Source organism: Sminthopsis crassicaudata, chromosome 3, assembly GCF_048593235.1.
Source record: "Sminthopsis crassicaudata isolate SCR6 chromosome 3, ASM4859323v1, whole genome shotgun sequence".
NCBI classification, from domain to species: domain Eukaryota; kingdom Metazoa; phylum Chordata; class Mammalia; order Dasyuromorphia; family Dasyuridae; genus Sminthopsis; species Sminthopsis crassicaudata.
The window spans coordinates 655,566,534-655,574,099 of NC_133619.1; positions in this window are offsets into that span (position 1 = coordinate 655,566,534).

Genomic DNA, 7,566 nt, shown 5'->3' on the forward strand with positions numbered 1-7,566 from the left:
TTTATCTTCAAGTATTTAAAGAGCTGTCACATATAAAAGGAATTCAGTCTTTCTATATAATGAGCAATTCTGACAGACATGGTTTTTCTCAACAGAGAAGTGACTCAGACCACTACAAACATAGCATTCTCTCACTCTCTGTTGTTGTTTGCTTATATTTTGTTTTCTTTCTCATTTTTTTTTCCTTTTTGATCTGATTTTTTCTGGTGCAGCATGACAATTGTAGAAATATGTATAGAAGAATTGTATATGTTTAACATATATTGGCTTGTCATCTAGGAGAGGGTGGGGGGGAAGGCAGGGGAAAATTTTGGAACACAAGGTTTTACAAGGGTGAATGTTGAAAATTATGCATATGCTTTGAAAATAAAAAGCCTTAAATATTTTTTAAAAAGGAATTCATTTTATTTCTGAAATTCTATGATGAACACTAAGGATCACACTTTCACAGAAAACATTCCCACATTCATACATTTATAAAGTATCTCTCCATGTGAATTCTCACATATAGGATAAAGCTTGCCTTGCTGCAGAGAGACAGTGCACAGATAAAACATTTATTCTTTCCAGAATGAATGCTGTAACAAGAAGAAATGGGTAGTGATTAGAAGTCTTACTTCACTGATTATATTCATAAACTTGAGCCCCAATATTAATTTTCTGGTGTCTAATAAGTTATCTACCCTGAGAGAAAAGGTAACAGACATAAATATAAATTCATATGATTTCTTTCCAGTACAAATACTCTGATAAAAATTGATGAAGAATGGAGGGGAAAGAGTTATGTGGAAAGACTTTTACCTATCCATTTCTCTCTAGGCTATAATCTAAATGTGTGTTTTTGTTTTTTGTTTTTGTTTTTGTTTTTTTTTTTTTTTTTTTTGGCCAATCATTTATTTTAAAATATTGCTGACAGGTAGTTCTTTCACATGTGCATGCTTGTGCACACATACATACACATACACACAATTTTAATCTCAATGTCATTCTTACAATTAGAAAAAAATAAATAAATAAAATGTGGAGGAAAAAAACCAAGCAGCTCTAATCCTAGATATTTAAGATCAAACTGAGAACTGAAAGATTTCCCACATCTATTATAAATAGAAAACATTGTATTTGATTAGATAGTGTTACATTTACTTCAGTGCAAATACAGACTGAAGCCTTTTTTTAAAAATAAATTACATTTACAAAGCCTCTTTCCTACGAGGAACCTTCTATTGTCAATAAAGCACTGGCTTTCTACCACACATCTACATTATTTACAATACCCATGACCTCTCATTTTCCTGCAAGTTTGACTTTCATTGCCTATTACTTACCAAGAATATTTCTCCTTAGTACTCTCTTGCCTTGTAAACTGGAATCACATCTCAAAGCTTTTCTCAAATTTGAGACAAGGAAATGAATATATATTATTCCCGGGATGAAGGTTCAACAGAAATGGCCAGTTTTGAAGATGAATCCTGGGTTTCAGGAATACACTCCCAATCTGAAAAAAAAATTAAATGTACATATCCTTCCATATCTACCTACTTTATATTTATAGCTGATTTCATTTTCCTCTAAGAAGAAAAAGAGGTGTCAAACTTGAAGGGAGCAAACAAATAGTTCCATCACCATGAATCTGTGTAGTTATTTATACTTTTACATTCAGTCTCACAGCTATGAGAAGCAGAAAGGTCAGTTATTACATTTTTCCAAATGAAGAAACTTAGGTTGGATTTAGTAACTTTCCTAGGGTCCCACAATTACTCTGTATCAGAAAGGCAACTCAAAGCTTGCTTCTCCTAATTTCCATCCTAACAGTTTTGTTGTTCTTCTTGTTGTCAGGGTTTTGTTTTGTTTTGTTTTGTTTTATTTTGTTTTGTTTTGTTTTGACAGAAGCCATTTTGCCTCTCTACAATGAAAAAAATTGATAACATTAAGCAATGAGATCATCACTTAGAGATGACATAGACTCCTTCATTAAGTGAAGGATTGGACGGAAGCCTTTTTTAATGGCTTACTAAGCTGAAGGAGAAGGTAAATGTTATGAGTATGTCTCTACTTAAATTTTACCAAATAGCTAATGAAAGATCTCATACTATTCTTGTGAAGATGGAGAAATGTGGACTAGGCTATTATAGAATTTAATGGATTCAGAACTCAAAAAACGAACTCAAAGATTAAGATGTCAGTGGTTGGTTGTCACCACAGCTAGAGGTCCTGAATGAAGTGCCCTCATTGGTCTATGCTGTGTTAATGCTTTTTGTCAATTATTTGGATAAACCATAAATAGTATGCTTCCCATTTTCACAGGTTAAGAGGGAAAACTCATACACTGACAAGAGTCAAGATCCAAAAGAATCGCCACAGGATAGAGAATTGAACACAAAATATTTACATAGCAAGTAAAATGGGGGAAGTAAAATGAGATAGCAAGAAACAATCTGGAGGTTTCAGTGGACTATGGATCTACTCTGAGGAAACAGCAAGATGTGGCAGCCCAGAAAGTGAATGTAAGCTCAGGTTACCTTTAGAAGGAAATGAAAGGGGAAATAAGGAACTTCAGTGCTTTACAGACACTACCTGATTTTCTCACCTCAGCTACACAAAGCCGGAGGCATTTATAATTCCCATTTTACAATTGAGGAAACTGAGGCAAATAGAGATTACAAGACTTGTCCAGAGTCATACAACAACCAAACTATCTCAGTTATACTTTAGAGAAGCAAAAACAAAACACTTGGAAGAAAGTATCAATAATCTGAAAGAAAAAAATGAAATGTTTGTAATGAATAGAGGCTTGTCATTTCATACTGTAAAATAGTATTTTCTAATAAATATAGTAAAATAGTAATTACAAAAATCCTATTTGGGCTGAGTTAACAAAATTGTGAACAAAAAGTCAGTAATCCAAAGGAAAACAAGACATTGGTGTACAATAAACCCCAAATCACCAACTCCTGGGTGAAGGACCACTTATCAAGAAAAAAAGCATTTTGGCAAAAGAAGCCTCAAACAACACTTCATCCTAGATACCCCCACTTTATGTCAGTAAATATCAGTATCCAAAGCTTGAAGAAACTGGAAATGGGAAGATGTCAAGAAAATGGATTGGCTGAAGAGTAGACAAAGCTTCATCAGAATGAACCATACCAGAGAATTTCATCTCTTCTTCTGAAACTAAGAAAAGTCCAAGCTCTCTGCCCACCCCTATCAGTTGGACCCCCAAATGGATAACTTGAGCTGTCAGCTGGCTGGCCTCTTACTCCCTTGGAAAACTGGTCCCTGTGACTTGACTTTCTCACCTCCAAGGAGGTTGTCCTCGCTCCAAGTGACTGATCACATCTGGCTTGAAAACAGTGAGTTCTGTTCATAAGGAAGCAGAAGAGTCAGCTCAGCTTTTGATCTTGAATTCTCTCTGCAGAAAAGTGGGAAGGCTGACACATGTCCATAGATCAGGATACAAACGACCACACAAGGAGGTTCTTTGTTCAGTTAGCACTAGGGAATCTGTCTAAGCCTGGATTTGGATTCATTAAAAAAAAATTCATTCATTGCACCCACCGCAGTGGGCTAGAAACTTTTGAACATTTGAACTTTGGAGTTAATGTTAAGAGCAAAAAGAGGGGAAGGGACAACCTCTATGCTGACAAAATTAGGTGACAGTTTCTAATTTTATAAAGCAAACTCCCGTGAGATGTCAACTCCGAAAAGGCAGGTTTTGTTTTTATCTTGGCTCTTCTCCTCCTACGACAATGACTGATAGAAGAATTATTACAAGTCTTTCACTCACACAAGTACCACATCTCCAAGATGCAGAAGAATGAGCAGTCTCGGGTTTCTGCATTACAAACAATAAGTGCTCAGCTTCCATGATTCGGCACATTTCTCAGACAAGTCCAGGGATGTTGTTCTTCCCCGGATGGATCAGGTGCTCAGAGTTCTCCAGCATCCCATCCTGTACAGCTCCTCTCAGAAGGGGGCGGACATCCCCACTCCTCCCACGGCCGCATCCCTGATCGCCACTGCCTGCTCCATGCCAGATGCGCTTCTGCTCACCCGGGGATTGCCCCCCCTGGAGCCTCGGGGGTGAGACTGGGCTGTACAAAAAGAAGTTCAGCCTTCAGAAAGGACCCATATCTCTGGATCATCCACTAGTGCTCAAGCTCTAAGAGGATCTGAATCCTAACAAAAAATGGGCGTCTTTGTTAGGGAAGGCTCGGATTGTTGCTAAAAAGCTCTGGAGCCTAAAGGCCCGAGGTCAAATCCTGCCTCTCACTAGGTGGCTTCGAACCCTCTCCCTTTGTACTTAATGCAGTGGCAGTATGCGTGGGGTCCCTTCTGGTTCTGAAGCACGCATCGGATAGTCCTTGGGGTGGGTTGGGGGGGCTTACAAAATTCTTTCCTCCTCCAAGGCAGGCAGCGAGTGGAATTACTGAAGGTCCCATTTTACAGACGAGGAAACGCCGTGGAAAAGCTGAGCGGCTCCGGGTGGGGAGGCCTGCCTTCTGACCCTTTATCACACCGCCTTCTGCTGACCGCAGTCCGTGGTCCTACGGCCCTTTAAAGTGAACGGGTCTGGGCCCTTCCTCTGATCCTACAGAGAAATCATCTGGCGCTGTGTTACCCAAGCTGGCTGGCGCCTCTTCCAGTCGGCCGTAACCGCACCTCCCCGCCCCCACGCTCCCACGGCCCCGAGCTCCGCGCCCCTCCCTCGGAGGCTCTCCGCGACGCCCAGCCGTCGGCACCCCCTCAGGCGGCCGAGAACCCCTTCCGGACCCCCGCGGGCCAGTATTTGACGCCGGAGATGCTGTTCCTCCACTGGTTCTTTCCTCTCCGTACAATTATAAGGGGGACCCTCGGGGTTCCCGCGATTCATCTCCCGTGACGTGGCCCCTCAGGGGCCCGGAGGCCGGCCCGGATCTCGAGCCCTGCGCCCGCAGGCGCACAGGCCCAGCCTGAAAAGGACGGGCTTCCGGGCTCTGCTCGGCCCCTTTCCTGCCACATCGGCCAGGCCAGAAGAGGCCTCTCACCGGCCGGGCCCGGCTACCAGGAGGATGGGGGGCATTGCTCCGAGGCTTGGACCACGAGCCGCTCCGGGACAGGCCGGTATCGGGGAGGGCAGGGGCGCTGCTCCGCGGCGGGGGAGGGGCACGGGAGCCGGCCGCCAGCGTCACACACCAGGGGGCTCCTTAGATTTCAGAGCACTAAGAACACGCGCTCCCCCCGCCTCCGATGACGATGATGATGATACTCGTGAAAAGGCCTCAATTCATACATTCGAGTTGGGGGGATGGGGAGCACGGACTGGGCAAATGCTCCGAGGCTGGAGCCGTGGGGACTTCTGCCCCCTGGGGAGGTGGGGAGGCGGGGAGGCGGGGCGGGGAGCACTCCTCTCTCCGGCCTGCGACTACCTCCGACCTGGAGGAGGCCGGGTCCCGCCCCTTCTTCCCTTTGCCGGCCTCTGGCACCCCTCATGCCCGGGCCCCACAGAGGCCCCTTCGGGGCCCGCGGATCAAGATCAGGACGAGTCTCCGGCCCGGAGCCGCCAGGGGGCAGCCGAGGGACCGGCCTGGGAGGGAAGGCTGCGGCCGGGCTGGACGGGGGAAGAAAATCCCCGAAAGCTGCGTGGGTGCGAGGCTCCCGCAGGCTCCTCCCCGGTACGCACAAGGGAAGGCCCCTGGAGACACCCAAGAAGCGGCAGCCGCGAGATGAGGCTCGGAGACCAGCCGTGCCCAGGGAGGAAAAGGCCAATAACCTGTTCACGAGCGCCGCCACGTGGAAGGGAGAGGAACCCGGGCTTTTCTAAAACCAGTGGCCAAGCACATCCCCCGCTTCGCCTTCTGGGAATTGTAGTCCTGGGGCTTGAGAGTGCCCCACCGGCCCCGAGCCAGGGAGTGATCCCGGGATGCCCGATCCTAGCCCAAAGCCTCCTGAATAAGAAATTAAAATTTCATATTAGAATTATAAGCTCACTCAAATCTAACAGGCCTGAGCTTCCAAATTATGGGAACTCCACCGGTCCATGAACTCTGTATATTTTTGACGCTAGATACTAGGAACTAGCCATTCCTAGAGATGTTTATGCTCAAGGGAGGAGTGGCTCCCTCCCAGAGCATAGGCAATTAATAAAGAGAAATGTCAAGATGCAGACGATATGGAAGGAGTCAAGTAGTGCAGCCCTCCCGTACCCCGCAGCTGCGCAGATGTATGCGCCAAACCCTTATGTAACTTTTTGGCAGAAAGCCTTCTTTGTCTAAAAGCATATAAAAAGTCAGCGTCCCATACTATGACAGAGCCTCGCCCGTGAAGGGACGCCTTGCGGGGGGAAATCTTTACACAACCCAAGTTGAGAAGGCTGAAAAGGGGCTCCCAGCCGTCCGAAGTTCTTGCGGGTTCCCTTGAGTTGGTGATGTATTCTCTTCCTCTACCCATTATAATAGTGATTGTTACATTATTAGCTATTCCTATTGTTATTTGCTTTTTATGTAAGTCTAAATTGTCTATGCCCTGTCCTATTTGATTAAAACATTTTTCCTAACTTTCACTTTCCAGTTTCGTGTGTGTGGAGCGTTATTTATACGGGCGAATCCGAACTTTTCTTTAAAATCATAAAACACCTCCCCACCCCGGACCGCTGCTGCCTCGGTCTGGCCTCCCGCCATGCCGGACCGGGAGGGGCCCTGGGTCCCCAGAGAGGAGAAAAGCTGTCCGATTCTCGCCCCAAGCGGCCCCTTTCACAGAGGAGGAAGCTGAGGCTGCTGTTGGAGGTCTTGAATCAGGTTAGCCTGATGGTCCCATCCTCCGTTGGGGGTCGTGGGCAGCCCCACCAGAAACCCCAGGCGTGTCCCTGAGGTTAAATTTTGCAGAAAACCTGCTTATGGCCCCCTGCTGAGCCCTATGGGTCGGCCCCCGGGTTCCCCCACCGAGCCCCGCAGCGCCTTCCTCCCTTTTATAACGGGGTGCTCTCGACCTCTTGTGGGGCTCCCATTCTCCTGGCCAGCTGAGCCCCCCCAGGGAACTTGTCTTCTCTATCATTAAGTACTAAAGCCCCCTTCCCCGCCACGTGCTCTCCCAGTGATATTGGAGGCAGCTCCTCCCTCTTCTCGCTCCGGCCTCAGCTCTGGGGTGTTCCCGTGATACCCCCGCCTGCCGATGCCTTCCCTTCTTCACGTGGACTTGACTTTCCAACATAGTTTGTTGTGCTATCTTTTCCTGACTGAATGATCATTTCCGGTATTTAAAAAAACCCTCTGTAGACTGAATCCTCTCTTTTATAAAGAAAAATGAGTTAAGACGCCCGATGGGAGGTGCGGAGGTGCTGAGCCCCCCCAAACACATTGAGGTTTCAGGACTCCCCATATGATCCACCAAATGCGGGGAAGCAGAGCTGAACCCTAAACACGCAGGACGTGTCTCAAGAGAACTTATAGACGTAGGCCATCTCAAATCAAGAAGCAAAGACGTTAATATAATTTGGACAGTGGGCTAATAATCGACAGGTTTTTAAGCTATGAACAAGTGTTAAGACCATAAATCAGGCAAAACTGCCACTCACTTCATTGTTTCCAGGAT